This window comes from Camelus bactrianus, chromosome 15 (assembly GCF_048773025.1).
Source record: "Camelus bactrianus isolate YW-2024 breed Bactrian camel chromosome 15, ASM4877302v1, whole genome shotgun sequence".
Lineage (NCBI taxonomy): Eukaryota > Metazoa > Chordata > Mammalia > Artiodactyla > Camelidae > Camelus > Camelus bactrianus.
In genome coordinates, this window is record NC_133553.1 from 55,974,690 (window position 1) to 55,993,001 (window position 18,312).

General features: G+C 39.3%; 1 long non-coding RNA gene across 1 annotated transcript; it reads right to left on the bottom strand.

The window, feature by feature from the left end:
- Nucleotides 1-263: 263 nt before the first annotated feature.
- On the bottom strand, nucleotides 264-17,843 carry LOC123615918 (uncharacterized). Its single transcript, XR_006723729.2, has 3 exons — nucleotides 16,994-17,843; nucleotides 813-1,008; nucleotides 264-461 (listed from the first exon to the last, which is right to left on the bottom strand). It is a non-coding gene; the product is annotated as an uncharacterized LOC123615918 (long non-coding RNA).
- Nucleotides 17,844-18,312: the final 469 nt, after the last annotated feature.

Consider the following 18,312-nt stretch of genomic DNA (forward strand, 5'->3'; position numbering starts at 1 on the left):
CACTCACTAAATAAAGATATAAACACTATACATGTAAATATTTATATTATTTATAATATATAATATATAAATTTAGCATTTTAAAGTTTAATATAAATATACACATGTCCAGAGCTATACAAGTAGATCACTCTTAAACTGGCTGGTAAGGACAAGTAAAAAAGATAGAAACCATAATTTGGTTCCATATTGTGATGGTAGGAAACAAGGGGTGATATATTTTTTCCTCTATTGGACATATTTTCAGAATCTTGCGTGGGGATTTATACGCGTACCCTGTGCCATTTATAACAGTGCTACAAATAACTAGGATTATGCTCATTAGCAAACATTGCTACTTTTCTGAAGGGGATGCCAGCAGACATGGCTGAAAGGAAAGTCTTTTTTAGACAGAAGAGACAAACCTGGAAATAGGAATCTGTATGTTGGTCCTGTGACTGTTTAATGCAGTGTTTCATGAGCTAGAGAGAGAGAGAGAGAGAGAGAAATGATGCTTTGAATAATATCTTACAAGCACCACAAAGAAATCTGACGTTCATCTTAAACCAGACACAGCTGTGATTCTGCCACCTAGTTTCCTAGAAATATGCATTGTAACTGTAGAACTTTCCATGCTAAGAAACTAGGGCCACATGTGATGGTGGAAGGAGAAAATCAACCAAACAGCTCTTTAAAAAAATCTTTTATCGCTACCACTAAGTTTGGACGAGTAATTGACATGAAGGAAAGATAGCTTTTTATAAGGAATTAAAACTTAGTTGTCAAGTTGCCCTTCAATTTTCCTTCATCCCCATTTTACCCCATTTTCTCACCCGTACAGCTCATGTTGTTGTGCTTGTGGTTGTTCTTCTTAAGGGTAATTTTTGCCTCTAAATCCTGAGAAAGAATAATCAGGTGCTCGGGAAGTGGTGTCTCTGTTCATCTCCCCAACACGTGACTGCTTTCTGTCTGGTGCTTTGTCATGGTGCCTCCAGAGCAGACTTCCTCTGCTTCCTTTGTTATCCTCGCCTGATAAATAAACAGCACAAAATTACCGAACTTATTATGGTAATTGAGAGAAGGAAACGAATGCTGAACCTGGTCCCCATCTATTTCCCTGCCACTGCAAAAGTTGGCTAAACCTGCGCAAAACCTCAGATGCCAGTGTAACATCAGCCCCTCTCCTGCGCGCCCCCCCCCCCACCTTTCATTCCCGCAGCCCCCACCCTCCGTGATGATTGTTTTCTGTCCATCTTGAGCTGGGTGTCAGTTCATTTAGATTTACATCAAGTAGTAAATTAAAATAATCACTCAGCAAACACTCTGAGCTCAGTTTTCCCTTTCAGTCAGGAGTTGCACGAGCTGCTCGGAGCATTCAAGCAGAAAATATTGCTGTCTAGATATTTGTCCTCTGGGTGATAAAGGAGGCATTGTCTTGGGACCCACTCAGGCCTCGGAGCCGATCGTCGCTGTGCATCACAGCTGTGAAGTGCGCTTTGTTATGTGTCTGAGGACTCGGGTTCAAGACCTTGTTTTTCTTGAAATACCAGACTGATCAGAGCTGCATATGTTCGGGGGAAAGCAGGGGTCGGTGGTTCTCTGTCCACATTTTTACTAGATTATTCTTGGACAGAACTCTGGGAAAATACCCTGCAGCCTAAACCATCCCGAGAGTTTTGCTTTGTTTTAATTCATTTTCTTTCTCTTTCTTGCATCTTTCTTTTTTTCCTGTTCCTTCAGATTCTGCATTGTTACCGTGCTCGAAAATGCTGGAGTTTATCTGCATGAGTGAGAAACAAAGGCTTACAGCACTGCTTTGAACCCGGTGCCATAATGTACCAAGTTATAAACCTGCTTCTTTGTGTTCTCATTACAGTACATCTATCTGCCCATTTAGAAATCAAAATGCAGAGTTCAGTCACCTGGGATGAAATACAGAACGGGCTAAAGAAGTTTTTCACCATTTGTAAATGATCAGTGGAATTTTGAAACAGAACAAGGAATTGATGGAGGTAAATGAATCAGAATTTTTGCTTGGGATGAGATTTTTTTTTTAAAGATAAAAATTATCATTTGTGAATCTCTGAACCATTATGTTTTTGTTGCAGCTTTTTTGTAGGCATATTATTGATGAGTGTTTGAAAGAGTAAGATATTAGTCGCTTTAAGTGGTGAAAGAAAAACATCAAATGATAGGGAGTGTGGTGGTAGGCATCTAAATGAAAATTTGAATTTTTAGTCAATTATCTGAATTTTTCCAATGGTTCCACATGCTTGGCTAATTGAATGCTGTCACTGATTTTTGGCCAGATATCTGGCATTCTGTTGTGTTTGTATTTAAGCCAAGGTATCTATAGCAAAAGTGATATTTGATATATTCCTTCTGTCTGTGTTATGGCTAAATATATACCTTCAATTGTAAAATTCTCTAATCGTACATGGAAAAGGAAGTACGAAAATAAGCAAAAAATCGATATGAAAGAAATGGGATAGGCACATGTATTTACATACACACACATATGGTCACATACATGACTTCCTTGTGAATGTATGATTTTATATTCTTGAATTAAAAATGCATTGCCCTTTGGGGTGTTCTCACTCAGTGGTGTTTGAAGCTGTGACTCCATCCCTGTGACCCCACCACAACCAGTTGCAACTCTCACTCTTTGGACCATAGGCATCTTTCCAGTAAGGCTGGATCTGCAAGAACCAGAGGTGTCATTGCCCTGGCCATGCTAAGCCCTCAGATTGTTCCAAGGCCCGTGAAAATAAATGGAAAGAATCACCAGACCAGAGAGGAAAATCACAGATCATTTCCAGTCATACATTATGGTTCATGATGTTTCGTGCCTAGTAAGTAGCAATTTAGTTCAGCAGTACAGGCTGAAGGAGCCAAGCCAGGATCTTTGGTTCGGATCTGCTTGGGCTCCAGACTCAGGGAACCTTATTGGATGCCCTGCTGAGTCACTTTGAGCAAGTTACTTACCCACTCTGGGGCTTCAGTTTCTCCATTTCTACAATGGGAATATGATCGATATGTATATCATTTGGTGGTCAAAATTATTTAATGAGTAACGCACATTAACTGCTTAGAAGAGTATCTGGCATGTAGCTAATATTCAAAAAGTATTTCATGAATGATAGTGACGACAATGATGATAATAATCCTCACAAATCTAAGGGTAATCCTAAATCCAGGAAATACAACTTGGGTTGGATAGATTAGTCCTAGCTTTTCTAAGACTGATGTACACAGCAGAATTAGGTTGTCCTGAATGAGCATCTCTGTTCAGTCATTGACTAACTGTGTGCATGGGCAAATTACTTAACTTGTCTAAGTTTTCTACATAATAAGATAGCAATGGTCTCATAGAGTTGTTGTAAATATGAAAATAGATGCTGCACAGAAGTTGCAAATAACACAATGCCTGACCAAACAGGGCTGCTCCTCAGGCACGCGGGACCCCAGGTCAAAAAAAAATAAATCTCTTCCTATATAACCATATAAATAGGACTACAAAATTCACAAGCCAATCATCGAAGATTTAGAAAAATGGGTAGAGAAGAAAATAGGCATTTTTTTCTTGTATACAGCATACATGAAAATCCTTCCGTGTCCAGGCACCCTTTCTTCCTGTTCATGTATGGGAAACTTCTCTCCGTGTTTCCTCTCTTGTATTTTTTAACTTTAAGATTTATCATTTCTGACTAAAATCACAACTCCCACAGTGAGAAAAAGATAGCAATGCTCTGATTACTTTTGATGTCATACATCTTTGGAATCCATATCTATTGAAATAACATTGATTTTCTTGCTTCTGTAGTTCCCTTGTACCATTTTTAATGCTAATTATAACATTACTTTTATCACCTCATCATCCACTGTGCTGCCCATAAATACTGGTTTCCAATAATTCTCTTAAACGTTGTTTCTGCACTTCATTGGTGACAACCATAGATATAAGTCTTGCCTAGAGCAAGCAAGAAAATATGAAGAATAACTTGTTTCCTGATTTTGTTAGGTTTACAGTTCAGAAGTCTATAATGCACATGTAGAGCATCACCCAACAATGCTTTCTCTTGAACTAACTGGGCTATAATCATTGCATTCCCTGAATATGTGATCACGTTCATTGTTGTCTGTTTTCCACACACCTCTATCAGCAGGAGGATAAACAAGGGAGGAGAGACTGAGCAAGAATATTCCCATTTGCATAAGAAACGTCTGGACATGGATCAGCCTGGCTTAAACCTACCTGGGACAGCATGATGTGAACGTATCAATTAATTAATTAATCATAATCTTAATGGGAAGGACCTATTGGTATTGTGGAGCAATGATCTAGGAAGTCTTCAGAGGAGATAGTTGTGAGCACCTGGAGGACTATCTGGCACATGGCACAGAGCCTGTGGAAGCGATGGGCTGACTTCTCCAAATGACAACAATGATGACACACTAGGAAAATGACATCTATACCCTCATCACCCTCAGCTACTGCAGACTGAAAGTGGTCCTGTGGTTGGTCAGAACATGGATGAGAGTTAACATGCTGGTCAAATACATGGCTCAAGCCAAAGGTTGGTGGAGGACTGTAGGCAACCTATAGTCCTAAACTCTTACATGATTTTAGAGTCCTACCATTCTGACAGGACACTCCAAAAGAAATACTGCACATCAGGAGAAATCCATTCCCTAGTCCACCCTTCTGCCACTGGCTAGCCATGTGGCCCCAGGAAAGCCCAAGACGACTCTGCAAGTTCAAGCTCCAGAGCTTCTGGGGCATCTGGTTGACCCCATGAGTGAAGGGAGTGTCATAACACCTCGAAAGGAGAAACAGGTCAGGACTCAAAAGGATCCTGATCTGGGCTCAGGCAGATTTGCTAAAATGGCCATAGAGAGACTCACAAAAATTTAAGGAAGTCAAACTGTGGCTCAAATGGGATATTCTCGTTGGGTAGGGAAGGAGAAGGCAGGAAAGGAGGGGTCTATAAAGCAGAGGCGAAAGCCCCAGCAGAAGCGAGAGAGAGAAGTATGAATGGTCTAGTCGCTGAGAGGATGGCAGGGAGTAGGGTGTGGGCTTGTGCGGGGACTGTGGTGGGCACCGAGGTGGACACAGACCGAGGCTAGAGGTGAAACTGGAACATCAGGCTGAGGCTGGCTTTTGAAGACCTTTGAGTATGAACTCTATCTGTTTCTGTAAGCTTTAGGAGCCTATTTTATGCTAGGCTCTGTGTATTGGAGACACCATTCCATGTTTGGAGGAAGGGTAGATTGTTAAAAGATTTTCGGGCCACGGAGTAATCTGTGTTTTCCAAAGTTTCCCCTGGAGAACTTTAGGGGTTCGCTAACAGTGGGAGAGGCCATAGAGAAGATGAATTATGGGGCCGTGGAACTACTCCAGGGAAGAGATGGAGAGTACCTCACTTAGGGGAGCAGAATGAGAATGGAGAGGAGGGCACAACCCATGGATCTCACAGAGGTAAGGTCAGCAGACGAGGAGGACTAACCGGAGGGAGGCTGGAGGGATAGACTGGGTGTTACAATATCTAAGAGATTTATTCATTCAGTCAGTGCCTGCAATTCTGTTGAGTGTGTCCTCAAGTGCCAGGCCCTGGAGGACATGCCTGGTGGTGAGGGCTTCTCATGGGTGAGGGTCAATACATATGATAAATACACAGACTTCCAGGCCTCTCTTAGTAGGCAGGGGCTCTAGAGCCCAGGAATCTGTGTTTTGAACAATTACCTTAGGTAACACTCTTCATCACGAATGTTTGGGAAACACTGTATGAAATAATGTATGTGATTCTGGGCAGAAGGGGCTAATCTCTCTATATAGAGATAAATCGTATAAGAATGCATATACAGGGGATCCTAGTACATTTACATGGGCATCAGAGGCAGAGGATGTTAAAAGGAGGTTTGCTAAGCTATGCTTATGGGGGAAAATAAACGAACAGAAGAAGCTAAAACAATGAGAAAAAAACTCTCCAGAGAGCACCTCTCTCTGGATCTGAGAAATGGAACTGGAAACCTCTGCCAGTAGAAACATCTCCTTTGTTGACTGAGAGATTGGCTTAGTCTCCCATCCAAATCCAGCTTCAGGCTTTAGCTCTGATTATGGTGATCAATATTGCAATTCTTTGTTTTTCAGTGAAGTGCCTGCCTTGAAGCCCACACGGTGTGTATCTGCCACTCCACTGGAAAGCAGATACCAAAGAAGGCAGAGGACCTTCTGGTTGGAAGATGGGAAAGAGAGACAGAAGAGAGTTCTACGTTTACTTCAGTGCCCTCTGTCCTCATCAGAACTGTAAGCAGGTGGATTTGATTTTAGTGCACTCCTAAGCAGGATGCTTGTGTATCCATGCAATCCCCCGCCACTATGAAACACGGTGTCCGCCCACTACCCCATGTAGGCTAGAACCCACATACCTGAATGAGTCTTGGTTTTTATATCTAAGACCTAGCTTTATCTCAGAGTACTATTTATTTATTTTTTTCTCCCAAAGGCAACATAGTTTTAATCTGACTACTTGATTTCTGTCAAAGTTTCGGTGTACTGTAGTGGCTTAAGTGGTTTATCTAACCCAGGTAATGAATACTTTAATAGAAGACTTTTGCAGAGTGCCTTAAACTAAAAGGGTGACTTTAATGATGGAATTTCAGGGAAGAAGAGATATTTTGTTTAGATGGAGAGAAACAAATTAACCAGGACAAGCAGAGGAGGAATAAAAGTTTAGGAAACAGTTCATTTTATAACTAAACTAAAATAAAAAATTTTTAATTACAAGTTCCAAATATCAATTCAGGCAATAGCAACTTCTTTATGAACAATTTAGGACATTTAAGTGCGATAACAGACATAAAGCCCCAGCTGCAGGACTTGGAATTCAATAAATACCAGTTTTTCCCTTACACCCTCATCTCTGTCTGTGGGGATGCACGTTGCCCTGCGATCAGTTACTGTGTATTTTTTCTAGGTTATTCAGCTAATCATTCTTTTTAATTCCAAAGAGAGAGGGATGTCAAGAAGAACTGAGTGCCAAGCCTTCAAGCTGGGGATTTATATTTATATTATCTCATTTAAATATTGGCAAATAGTCCTATAAAGAAGTTATGAAAATACAGTCGATGCAGTTGCTATATGGTATAATTAAGATGGGGATTCTGGAACAGTCATTTCTGGGGGAATGCCATGCTGTTCCCTTTGATAATTAGGTAACTTAGTGGCCTTTAGCAACAATATGTCTAGCTTGACTTAGATTTTGATATCTAGAGAACCTTAAACATTGTGGAATTTCGCACCTCACTGGCACCTCTATTTTGCCATTTTCTGCATGAAATAAATACACGATGAAGAAAATGCTCAAGTTGTAGAGCAGGGAGGCTGTGATATTGCTGGGGTTGCTCAGATGCCTCTTTCCCTCTTTTAATTTATGCTGCTCTGGCGTGTCCTGAATGGCAGAGGGCTGTCAGAGAGCTGCATGCTGGCAGAAGAAAGTTAAGCTACCACGCTTTGCTATTCCACATGGACTCAAAGTGACTGCATCTGCTCTGCATTGGAAATGCTGTCAACAGTGTCCTGGCCATTTGTAGGTACTCAAATCACTAACCTTGCCAAAGAATAAGTTTGTGAACCGCCTTTTTGGAGGTCTTGTCTCTGATATTTCAGAAGCATTCAATTATAATTCTGATGCTTCCTTTCATGTGGCAGTCACAGGTTGTCAGCAAGGATAGAATTAAGAGAGGCACGTGAAGTGTGCCACGGTGCCTCACGCCTAAGGATCTCTATTTCTTTTGTTCACGGTGACAAATGACAGCCTTAAAGATATTTGTCCTGATTCCTCACTGTCCCTATGCAGGTGAAAACTTCCATTGAAGTCAAACAAGCTTCATTGAAGTTAATGGGAAGTAATGCCCTTGAAGGGAAGGGAGAGCTAGGGTGATTAATTTTAATTAGCCAAACATAAACAAGCATGTGTCTACAAGTAGTGACAGGAAAGCGGATGTGTGTAACTAACTTAGCTTGAGGGGTCTAGGTATGGCAGTTTTGTAGAGAATTGGATAGAACTATTGCAACCCAGACACATAAAAATATCCATAAAGCATAGAATCCACTCTCCATAGGTGTGTCTCTCAGATATACCCTCAAAACATTAATTCAATAAAAAGCTACTAATATATTACCCCATGCCATGCACTTTTCAGGCCTTGCGGATAGAAAGATGAGTACAACTAGCCGCCCACGTGGCGCTAACACTCAGGCTGTGGAAATAGCTCAGTAAACAATGTTGGTTCAAGTTATGCGTCTCCATCCTTCATTTGTTCATGTGTTGATATATTCAAGAAATACTTAGCAAATGCCTTCTAAACGTTTTTGCACTGTTCCTATAACAGGAATGTGCAAAGTGCTGTTGGAATCCAGTGTAATAAGAATTTGATTTAGTGTGGAAGGGTGAGTTATAATCATGCAGGGCTTCCCAGAGATAGTGTGACTTGAGCTCACTTTCACAATAATAATGTTTAGTTAGGCAAAGAAAGGAGAAAGACATAGGACATAGAGACTATATAAGGAGAAGTAGGGAAGCACAGAAACTCAGGGTACGTTCAGAAAAGATATGCACCTCACCAGGGCTCTGGTGTTACGTGCCTGCGGACTGTCGCCCACTAGCCAAATCCGGATTGCCACATGTTCTCGCACAGGCCGTGAGGTACAAATGTTCTTTTGAAATTTTTAAGTGGTTGCAAAAAATCAAAAGAAGACTATTTTATGACATGTGAAAATTATGTGAAATTCAGAATTCCGTTCCCATGAGTGAGTTTTACTGGAACACAGCAACACACATTCATTTCATGTTGTCTGTGTCTGCCTTTTCTCTACCCAGCAGAATGAGATGGTAGCTTTGAGACTGTATGACCCACACAGCCTGAAATATTTACTATCTGGCCCTTTGTGGACGAAGCTTACTGACACCCACCCTAGAGTATAAGGTGCTGGTAGATTGAGACCAAATTGTGATGAAGGTTAAATATTATTTGAATGAATTAGAACTTCATCTTCTGGGACCTGGTGAATATAAAAGCTTAAGGGTTTATTTTTATATTGTAAAAATACCGTTTTGATGAATTTAGCATTCATTTGGTTGACAGAATCTTCCATTCAAACCTAAGTGCCACATGATCACAGAACCATGATTGGGATACCTAACAAGTCTCTACAATTCTTACAGATAATTAAGAGGTAGTTCATACGTGTCAAGGCCTATAGGCCAAAGAGTAAAAATGAGTTTTACATTTAGAAAGTCCCCAGAGTAAACTATTTGGCAGGGACAGTTTCCTGTGGAAGGAAGTTAGACATGTATCTACTTTATGCTATAATGACTGAAGACTGAAAAAAGATTGTCATTTGATTTAAGCTATTATTTCCAATATTTCTGAACAAAAAGAACACCTTCTTTTAGTGCCAAAAAAAGTCACAGGCCATTTTTGTATGACAACAGTTATACACATGTAAGAAAATGAAAAATGCAATCATACATTTTAAATTAACTTAAATTTAAGCTATATTTGTAGACACAAAAATAGTAGTACAAATGTATGTAAACCCCATTCAATCTTCTGAATATGACTGGGTGTATGTGGTTTCAGGAACCTTAAAAAACTACAGGCATTTAAATGTTCAGGGTAAAAAGGCAAGGAGTCAACTGATGTATGTAATTCCATGGAGTAGCTTTGACTGAACTGCTTAATAAATTAACTGTTTTACATTATGCTTGTGTGATTTCTTATAGAGTAAAATTTATTTTTTAAAAAGGCCAAAGAACTAAAAAAAATTGTCAAAAACAATTCAACTACATACTATGATGTACTATGTTATATAACACTTAGACCTAATTGGCTGACTCCTTTCAATAGCTAATTCCTTGAACAGGTAATTTATTTGTCCTCAAAAACAAAAAACGAACAACAACAACAAAAAACCCAAGAACAACAACAAAAAAAAACAAAACAGAAAAAGTGCAGGCTAAAAATTCACCCATACCACACCCTCTATTTGAGTTCTAGTTCTAACCTCTTCACTTACTTTTTATCTAGGTAAATTCTAAAATTAGAATTTAGAGGTCACTTGCAGAACAGATCCAATAATACTAATCTTTTGCAATGCAAGCAAATGTAGATAGCCTGTTCCTAAACGTTTAGGAGATACCTGGAAAATGAAGGATGAAACAGATCCTGGCATTAGGCTGATAAATTGATGATATCATCAAAGTCAATCATGCCAGAGGGGCCCTCAACCACTGGAAATACAACACTCTGGCTTTCTCTTCAGAATACTCAGCTGAATCCAGCTTAAAATCGCATCCAGTGACTCCTCTAACATTTTGACTGAGGGGTGATCTGGAGGTCAGCTTTGAGGTCAACAATAGGGCAATGTGATAAAACTTCCATTTCGTTGTCAACCATGCATTTGAATGAATTTCTTTTTCGCAGACAGAATAAGAAGGAAAGGCCAGTAGGGATACCCTGGGTTGTCAATTACTGCGTGTTTTATGTCTTCGGTCGTTGGCCCTAGAACCTGAAGAACTCCTTCTGTCTGTTTGTTTGTTAAGAATTGACCCAAGATTCCTGCTCTCACCCCGGAATATGTAGTAAAGTTCAGGGTTACTATTTGTGTTTCAGTTAATACTACTCCCAATGTCATTCTGTTTACATAGTGTTTTTGACATTTTTATTACCACCACCTTTAATCTCACTTGATTTTTCACAATAGTCTTGTATTGGTGATTCCTCTTGACACATGAAAAACATATTGGGTCATTTATTTTAAAGACTGCGAGTCAGATATTTTGTCTATTTTAATACAGGACATTTTTGAGAGTCAAGAAGACCAAACTATATTCTTCTCAATTATATCTCCCCTACTACACACGCTATAGCCAAATCAAAGAGATTTGGTTGGGTCATGCTCCTATCTGATCACCTTATTCCTAGCTGTGAACATTAAGGCAAAGATGGACTAATAACAGTGTGGTTGGTTAACAGGTAATTTAGCTCAAAGAAATTAATTTAGTTTGTAGCTGGTCAAATGAATTGCAGATAATATATAGCACAAGGAACTTGAACCAAATACATCAAATTAGAAATTCAACAAATACCCATTAAGGTCTTTTTTATGGACAAGACATTAATATAATAGGCCCTGAATGATTGATAATAAATAAGATAGTGCTTTATCTTCAAGATGTCTCACAAACCCATTGAAAGAAATGTCTTAATTTATTGAAGCTCATGTAGAACTTTTTCACTGAACCTCCATTCTAATCTAAGCATTTTCAGGAATAATAAAAGAGATTACTACATTCAAAATTGAGCAGAGTCTATATAACAATCATAATCAACAGGTAGTTACAATATCCTCTAAACTAAACTTTAACTGAAAAGTTTACGTGCCTACAAAGGGCCTAACACTTGATCATAAAAGACTCATGGGACCCCACAAAGAGGTCTAAACATAATTTGCATAAAAATTCAATTCAAGATAACATGCTAGATTGAAAACCGGTTTTCTGATCAGAATACCTGGCTCTAACCCTGTCTCTGTCATGAACTACTTTGATCGTTGATCTTAGGTTACTTAACAAGCATCTTTAAACTGGTGGTGGAGTTGGGGCAGATACTGAGCTAAGGCTTCTTTCACCTTAAAACCTTCATTACTTTAAAAGTATATTGAATTAGTATTACCAGACCTATGTATACACTAGTCCTACCCATGTTAGCTGAAGCCCCACTGATCACTTTCTACTGTAGAGCGAAAAAAATGCAGAACTTTCCTAGAACTACGACTCAGTTTCCTTAGACTTGCTGAGAGTTCTCTTATACCCTGGTAATAGGTATGAGTGACTCTTTTTGATTTTTGCATAGATTAGAATAGATGACTAGAAATGCTGAAAACCACAGCAGAGTGGAGGAGTGTGGAGAAATGAAGAAGCTTTTATCTTTCAACTTGTAATGAGATCATTTTAGCCACTTTACTAGGCCTTTTACATTAAGCACCTCAGAGTATCAAATGCTTATGTTCTTATGAAAAATTTCCTGTTAAGGAACGATCCACTATACCGTTTCTCTGAAATGGAAATAGGAAAATAGACAACTGTTCAATACATTAAAACACCATCCTAACGAATATTTACCAAAAAACCATAAAGAATTGCATTGGTTTCTAACAGAAATTTTCAGCTTTGCTCATCTTAGTCCTTTGTTGGAGGCAAAATGGTAGTGGAATATCAGTACAAGCTATGACCCTTGGAGCTCGAAGGAGTCTTTATCTCAATTGCTTTTAAACAGCGTTAGGCGTGTCCATCCAGAGGAACCAAGGTGGATTGACTGCTGGGACCCCGACTGATAATTCCTACTGTGATACACTTCAATGCCAGCCCCCAGCAAGACACTGGGATTGGATTTAGAGCCAGTGTAAGCTCTAAATGGAGTTTTACTGTGAAACAAAACACCTGTCCTTCATCCCAAGCTAAATTGACAAGCAATAATTTAGTTGTCTAAACTGAGAGCTTTCAGGATTCCAAACTGCATAATGTCAAAAGACAATGTATGAAGTTGCATTTGGAAGGTTCAAAGGTAGAATGCCACGTAGGCAAACATATTAAATGGCTGGTCTTTTCCATTTCCCTCTAGTTCTTTCTTCTCTTTTCTCTCCTTTCCTTTGCTACTTTTTCTATGAGTGTGGGGGTCGGGGAGAGGGGCAGGGTAGGGTGGAAAGGTTGTGACTAACTAGAGAAATTGGTTGGGTGTGGAACAAAGGAAATTCCAGATCTAAAAAAACATTTTCCTCACCTGTGCTTTCTACTAGGTGAGCATTTCCGATGATCAGGAGAACTAATTGGAGATTAAAGGGAGGGGGGAAAAAAGAATATTTGGGCCCTTAAAAAAAAAAGAGTATTTGGATGAGATTTCTAAATTCCTACACAGCTCTGTACATAAATGCAAAATAATAAAGCCTGGATTTTGTAGTAACTTTTTCCATACAAAGTATTCTGATTTCTCTATCCACATCAGTTGTATTTGCTAAAATCTGAGTATCTGGTATCATAGCATCCAAATTCAGACCCCTACACCTGACTAAATTTCACACTTCTCCCTCAAAGACTTTAGGATAAATAGCAAAAATTACCATGGTCTTTGTTTCTTACAAACTAAGACCTCATATACCTGGGCATTTATTTTTTCTTTTATTTTGCAGGTTCACATGCTATCACTTCTGTTCTCTTTTCCAGAAGAGTAAATGAAGGAAGCAGGGTCGATAAGCAAAATGTAACAGATGCTACAAAAGTAGCCCGTTAGTTGTATGCAGAGAAATCTGATTGGACTCTGCCAGCTGTCAATTAGCATTTCCGTCTTTTGCTGATGAAATGGTATTTACTTTTCTGCACTGCCATTGGATGAGATGTTTAGTGTAATGAATGCTAAACTGAGCCTAGATAATATTTTTAAATCATAGCTTGAGGCTTAACAGCCCTTTAAATGAATTGTATAAACAAGATAGCTGTTAATTCTCAATCAATGTATCATTAATCATCAAATAGTATTAAGAAATAGGAACTGTCTTTAAAAAGCTCAATAAGCTCTATTAAGGTTACCAAATTATACACTCAGGGGTTGTTTTCTCATTCAGAGAGCATCAAAATTTTAACATTAATATTTGAAGGTATATATTTCTGTGGTCTAGTAACTGAAATATATATATATATATATCTTCATAAATTAATATGGCCTCAAGAAATTAGTAACTACTATAGTCTTAAATCTGTAGTCATTAATAAAAATGGAAAATATGTACCACAGTGAGTCCCACGTGTCTTCAGATTGCCAACACCCACTAGCAAGTATCCTACCAATCTCATGTTAGGAAATTAAGTATGACAAAAACTAGAAAAGTATGTGTAAGCTATTCTTTCCTGAAACATATTTGTAGCAACTTAAAATTCATCTACAGTTACAGTTTCCTGTCCCACAGCCCAGCTCTAACCCCTTCACCTGGAATGGAATTCCAGTCATGTTGGTGCATCCACTTCTCGGTGAGGCACCCTCACCCCCAATTCAGGAATAAATCCTGATTAGTCTAAGGCATTTGTGGAAAATCCACTAAATTTGCTAGTGACTGGCTAAGGGTGTGCCATGTGACATGGTCTGAACAATGGGATGTGAAGATAATTTTGCTGGGAGCTTTTGAAAAACATTTCTTTCCTTTTATAAAGAGGTAGTGGGCTGGACAGCTCCTTCCACGTGACATTTCCATGCTCAGATGTGATTCTGCAAAACATCTGACCATGTGGGGGAGCAGAAAGAAAGAACCTGGGCTCTCTGTGACACTGTTGAACTGTTGATTTAATTAATCCATATTCTTCCTATTGTACGAGATAATAAGTTTTCATTTATCCTAACTGGTACACCACTGACCCTCCTCTTCCTGCTACTGCTGGGAATAATGTTGTGCGTTTGAGAATATTACCACGTACCAAGCTCTACCTAAGATAACAGGCCTACAAAGTAGATTCCATTGTTATCCCTATTTTACAAATGAAGACACCAGCTCAGTGAGGTTAAGTTGTTTTCTGAAGGACACACAGCTATTGACATATAGGGCCAGACAGACTTTGAATCCACATTTATATCTAGACTATTAACTTTTAACCTCAATGTCACATTGCCTCTCAAGGTAAGAGTCTAGGATGGAGGAGTGGAATTTTGAAAAATGTATAAAGGGTTATATCTATATCCATAAACTTAGGGACTTGATATATTGGATAACAGATAAGGTATCAAAGATAATTACAAGAATTTTTTAAATTGAGAGACATGGTGAATGCTGTTGAGGTTAACTGAGGCTGAGACTAAGAGCAGAGGTTTGGGGTTAGGAATTAGAAATGAAATGTAGCTGAGTATGGGGCCTGTTAAAAGAACAGTGTCTGAAATGTGTTCAATAGGCAGTTGGGAATGTGAGACCAGAATTTTAGTTACTATTCCATCACCTTGTCTGGGGGACGGGGGTTATTTAGCAAATGCTTGTGTAGTGAAATCAACTCACAAATAAGCCACCTTTGAAAATGTGTATATGCATGCTCTTTCCCCTGCTTCCAACTTCCACCGCCTCACTCAGATGGATATATAATCAAACATTAATGTAACAAGGAAAGAGAAAATAAAGTATCTCTGCTGGAGCATGCTTTCTTATGCACATGTAGCAATAAATAGCAATGATGAAATCCTTTATCTCCAAAGGATTCACTGGTTATATTTTTTACCTGTACGTTTTCAAACAGAAATTCAAAGTCAAATACACATCATAAATATCTTTATTCCTTTACTGGTATTTTCAGTTATCTAACTAACAATTAGATCACCCCACAAGGTAGTTTTTCAAGTGCTTAGTGTATATTTTCCCTGAAAGCATTAACTGCAAGGGTCAACAGCCTGATGATGCTTTTGGAATGACAACCAAGTGACAACACAATGCACTGATGCTTCTGTTGCCATCCACGTGTTTTAGGCGCATGAGGCAGAGACGTCAGTGAGACAACCAACACAGTGCTCTTGAACAGGAAAGTGTTTTCTCTCAGTGAGATAATTTTTTGCAGTAATAGAATCAAATTGAGGGGGAAATAGCTTGTTTTAGCAGTGAGACACTTACCCAAGCCTCAAGAGTGACAACACAGCGAGCGTCAACCACTGATAATAAAACCAAAAGTCCAGTCAGCCAGCTGCTGTCCACTTATTCATTTATTCCAGTTATTTGTTTACTCATGCACCATTTACTGATTATCTCCAAAGTGCTGGGCACTATACCTATGCACGTTTGTTTTGACTGCCAGACTGAAAACAGTCTGCAGACAGGGAATGTCTCCTGGTCAATTTTACATCCTCAAGGCAGAAGAGAAATGGTTCTTTGAGCTGAAGTGAACTCTACTAGACCCAGGGAAGAGAAGGATCTCAAAAGGAAGTGTGGTCCCTCGGATTCCAGGGTTGCAAATGTACACAGTGGACATGTTAATGGTACCTTAGTTGAACAACCAGGTGGCTTTGATGAACTTGGTTTTCAATGGTGTTCATGGTTTTTGCAGGTAATCAGTAAATAAAGGAGATATCCAACCACTGGATTCATTCATTTCATTTGAATTTCATTTGATTTCACTTCATGTGGTTTCAGTCATTTCAACCAATTGTTTGGTTTTAAAGACCAATACCTTTGTGGTAAGAAAGACCTGAATTCAAATCTTGACCATGTCAGTTTCCCACTGAACATGTGGTTGAACGAGCTATCGATTTCAAGCTTTATTTCTTCACTTTTAAAATAGTGATCAATATAACAACCACCTAAAGGAATATTCAAATCAGATAGTGAATGTAAAGTGCTAAGCATTGCATGGAGTACAGGGTAGATACTCAGCTAAAGGTAATGCGTGTGATTAATTCTTTTTCTCATAATGTTGATGCAGTCTAACCTAAACACTGAGTAGCTATGTAGTATCTGGCCAGGGATTCCTGGTGGCAGCTTACTTTCATTTTCCGTTTCCCTTAGAAAGTACTGGCAGTTAGGTATTACCAGGGGTGCGACTTCTTACTATTGCTTTTTGACTATTATTCTAAACAAGGAAGTATTCCAAGAGAAAAGGCTGGAAATTGTTGATTAATCCAGGCAAGTCCTACATGATGAGTTGCATTTGGTGGATACAACTTTGCTGTATTCCACAGACACAGACAAGCCCAGGAGCTCAGTGCCTCAGTTGGGAAAGTATTCAGCTGCAAATAACCAAACAGGCAAGCACACAGAACCTAGCAGCAGATCTAAGTAGTCTTAGTGCAGTGACTGAAAAATGTCATAATGGGCACAGGCACTGTGTGTGTTTGTGCTCCGTCATCTTCCGTCTATCGGCTTTGGGACTCATACCCTATGGTTGTTATTTTATGATCATAAGATGGCTGCTATTGCTCCAAGCCTTACCTCTGCTTTCCAGACAGAAGACTGGCAAAGGTCTCATCCTTCTGAAGCTTTGTGTTTTCATTCCAGGAGTCTTGCCCTCCTCAGCAGGCTTCCAACTCTTATCTTGCAGGCCAGAAGTGAGTCAGTCGTACACCCATCTTTAGACCATTTGCTGGCAAAAGTAATGAGATTTCAACAATTAATTTTTGATCAAGAGGATACACCGGGACATATCTAGTTTTCACTCCCTTTCTGAACTCACAGGGAAGAAAATAAAGAAACATCTACTGTGAATGGGCCTCCCACACTCCGTGTACCTTGGAAGAAATTGTATGTGGTTAAAATTAAGGACAATTAGGGCATTTACATTACAAACAGGGTGACCCTGGGCAAGTTACCGAGCCCTTCGAGCATTAGTGTAAAATGGGGAAAATAAAATCAATCTGAGAGGTCTGAAAGCTTCTGGCCCAGTCCTTGGGTGCTTGTAGCTTCTCAAAACATGTCTCCCACTGTGAGATGTTGACCAAGTTTACCATAAACTCTAAAACTCAGTTTCTTCGTCAGTAATGGGGACACAATAGTATGGACTTAATTCTTGCAAAGCAGGCAACATGGCTGCAAATTGTACGACTCAGTGATTGCTGGTTAAGATAACTGAAGACAGTAAGGATGATGCTGAAAATTGTTCACAGTCTTGAATCCCTGCTCTAAAAGGGAGATTCCTTTGGACCTTGAAGGATCCTTTGTCATTGAGAATTTATTCATTTAAACTAAAAAGTAGCACTCAAAGTTGGTAGTCCTTAATTGCATTAGCTCTTATCAGCTAACACTTTAAAAAGGATGGGTGAGAAGTATCTGAGTCTTTTCTGTAATGATTTGTTTACTGGTTTGTTAAGGACAGAAAGGAAATATTCTCCCCTGCCCCTACCCGCTACCCCTGACCCCACCTCTAGATTTAAGAAAATTCATTTATAGGAGCTCCAGGTCTTGTCAAACAGACTCCCTCAAATCCAATTTCTCCCTTATGATTTAAAAAATTTGTTTCAGTATGTCCAGTAGGACTGGCTTCTGCCTCAGGCTAGATGTGCCCACCCAGAATGGTCCCAGGTTAAGCTCTGACTGCAAACTCCCAAGGACACAGACACGGTGGAATTCAACACAGAGGGATAAAAGTCGCCGCCTTCCACCTCCCATGGAGGGCTCTGAGGATTCCTCTCCTCTCACTTCTCATGAAGCTCTGGGTTGTGTTTTGTTCCCCTCCTTTCCACCTATCTCCCTTTCCTCACCTCCTAACAATCATGCCATGTTTTAAATATTCCAAACGAAAAGAACTTTTTCAG